This window comes from Impatiens glandulifera, chromosome 5 (assembly GCF_907164915.1).
Source record: "Impatiens glandulifera chromosome 5, dImpGla2.1, whole genome shotgun sequence".
Taxonomy (NCBI): domain Eukaryota; kingdom Viridiplantae; phylum Streptophyta; class Magnoliopsida; order Ericales; family Balsaminaceae; genus Impatiens; species Impatiens glandulifera.
This window is the reverse complement of record NC_061866.1, coordinates 21175291-21178294: the sequence shown is the minus strand read 5'-3', so window position 1 is coordinate 21178294 and position 3004 is coordinate 21175291.

Sequence of the window (3004 nt, the reverse complement as noted above, 5' to 3'; positions counted from 1 at the left end):
GCAAAATTTATCCTTTACCAATAAACATTTCATAGTATTGGATTAAATAGAAAATATGTATTTTATATAAGTTAAATTCAAATTTAAATTTAATAAAAATATATTTAATGTAAAATTCAAATTTAATGAGAAAATAATTTTATATAAAAAATAATAATTATATGTTAAAATAAAATTAAATAAAGAAATAGATTTGATATAAATTTGATGTATTTAAAATTTGAATTATATAGGATTAAATAGAAAATAAAATATTAATAAATTTAATACAAATTCTATTTGTTAGGATCGGGATCGTCGATAGGGGACCGAGGTCCGGCTAAAGGTTAGATCGCTTACAACAACACACACAACACACTGGAACTAATCTGGTTAAAGACTAGAACCGCTCTTAACACTACACAGATTGTCACAGACACTTGAACCGAGTTCATGTGCGGAAATGTCCGTTTCAATCTGAAGCAACTCACACAATTCGGTTTGGAAGGTATTAGAAGGAGTCAGTTAAGGTAGAGAGAGGGACCGGTTCGGTTTGAGTGAATGGTATTTCCGTTCGGTTAGCGTAAGTGAGTCGGAAAGTAAAATAAAAAACACAAGACAAATTTTTATGGATGTTCGGAGCAAAACTCTCCTACGTCACCCCTTCTTCTCAAATTGTGAGAAGGATATTCACTAACTGGAATATTCCACAAACAAACTCTTACTCCGATCAAGTCTTATTTACTGCTTGTCGGTTACACCACTCACACAATAATGTAATACTTTTACACAAGGTAAAATACACAGATTTCTTTTACAATAGTTTCACATTGAAATCAGAATAACTATATCAACTCAGGATATTTTTAGGGCTTGATTATATGAAAAACTCAGTTGATTCTAGCTCGCGCGCGATGTCTTTGTACTGCTCTTGGCTCCCTTTATATAGAGAATATGATAACGGTCATATTTCTCTCTCATCTGTTGATTGGTCAACCGAACTGGCTAGAGTAGGTAGCCTTTCTTTTTGTACATTTGGCAGCCATGCACGAGGGTAGCCGCCTGTACCAAGAGATTGCTTGTGATCTTGGACAATTAATCATCATTGCTTTTGTTACATGCTTCTGATAGGGATCACGTATCCTTTCTTATATTCATTTCCAAGATATTTATTACGTCATTTTTCACAGATTTTATCAATTTGAATACTTTCCCGTTGGCCTTAAGATCTTCGATATATTAAGCCGTCCGGAAAGGATGCTTCATGCGGTTTTCATCTCAGCCGATCCGGTTGGGAGAGTAAAACCGTTTTTCTTTGATTGTCCAGATTCTTTGAGACAGAGTGTCTCAACTGGTCCGGTGCGGTACCTGTAACAGGAGATTCTGAGACTGGTTAAGTTCTTTGTCCGGTTAAGATTAACTTACTTAATTTTTCTAACACTATTAATATTTTTAATATTTATAAAGTTAAACTAAAACTAAAACTAAAGTGGTATATAACTTTATTTATTTTCAAACTAAACATGGATTATTTAAATTTGAATTCTTATAATTTTTAAAATCAATAATTCATAACAAAAATTATATCGTGCATCTAAAAATAAACCTATAATGCATAAAAATAAAGCCAACATCTAAAATAGAAATATGATAATATAAATTTAAATAGGATAACAAGAAAACTTACTTGAATTCATAAACGCTGGTATATAATGAAAGAAGATTTTAATAATATCATGCAATCAATCAATTATATACAATAAGCACATTAAAAATATTAATATAATTATTATACATGTATGGATCAATAACCGGCTCTGCTCCATGACAATAATATCCGATATATTTACGTTTCTCATTTGATTCACCTTCATGATCTGAGATTAATCCTGTATAACATACAAAACAAAAGTTTTAAAATAGTTGTATATTAAAAAAAGGAACTAAATAAAAAAATCAAATTAAAACATTCAATAGGGTGTGAGTATATAAAAAAATCAAATTAAAACATTCAATAGTCAATGCAATGCAATAATAGAGAGATCATTTTAGTTCATTCCACTAGTTATCTTACACGTTTTCTATATTTAGATTTTTTCGTGCTTTTGAAATAGGTTCTAAAAGGTTAATAAAATTATAATCATTAAAACTTTGTAAATATGTAGAGAGCATCACAAAACCAAGTTAAACTACATCATTCAATCCAGTAAATTGTTCTACCCGCTCAAATTAAGAAGTCCAACCACTAGCACCATATTGCCTCTCCAATGACAGTCAAATAATTTGTATCAACATGATCTATTTTATGTTGAACAAATTTGTCAACCCAACCATTAGCTATCTTATGACCAACTCTTTGAATAATTTGAGCGTTATTCTAATATCCCTCTAATTCATGGAATCTCTCAAGGTGAGGGCCTCTAACTCTGACATCTCTATCAATTTTACCTAACAAGTAATATCAATTTTACCTAACAAGTAACATACTACATATAAATTTGAAAATAATGAAAATGCGTAGAAATTTTAAAATATAAAACCAAGACAAAACTATAGTTTGGAAGGACCATGACACATTATCCTTGTATGCTAAAAGTAGAAACTAAAAAGAAATGTATCAATTGTTTCAAAATTTAGATTGCATGGAGAATATGGAGCGTAATCTGTGCATTAAAGATTCTTTTCTTTTATCGGCAAAGAAGTGTCTAGCCCATTACACATGTTGTTACGGTAACATATATTGTGTTGTTTGTCATCATGTGACAAGCCTAAAACTAGAAGAGGCAAATGATGAAAAGGAACACCATCTTGACTACTATTAACAAATTGATGTAGAAAATTTACTAAAACCCTTTGAGAATGAGGGCAGTCCTGAAACACAACGAGAAACAAACAACTTACTTTTTTGTAAAATAATTTCGTGAGAAATGTATCAAAACAATTTATTAAATTCAAACAAAAAATCAGAAACTTCAAAACAAATTTCAAATTATAATTAGGTCTATTTTTCCTTATAGAAAAATAA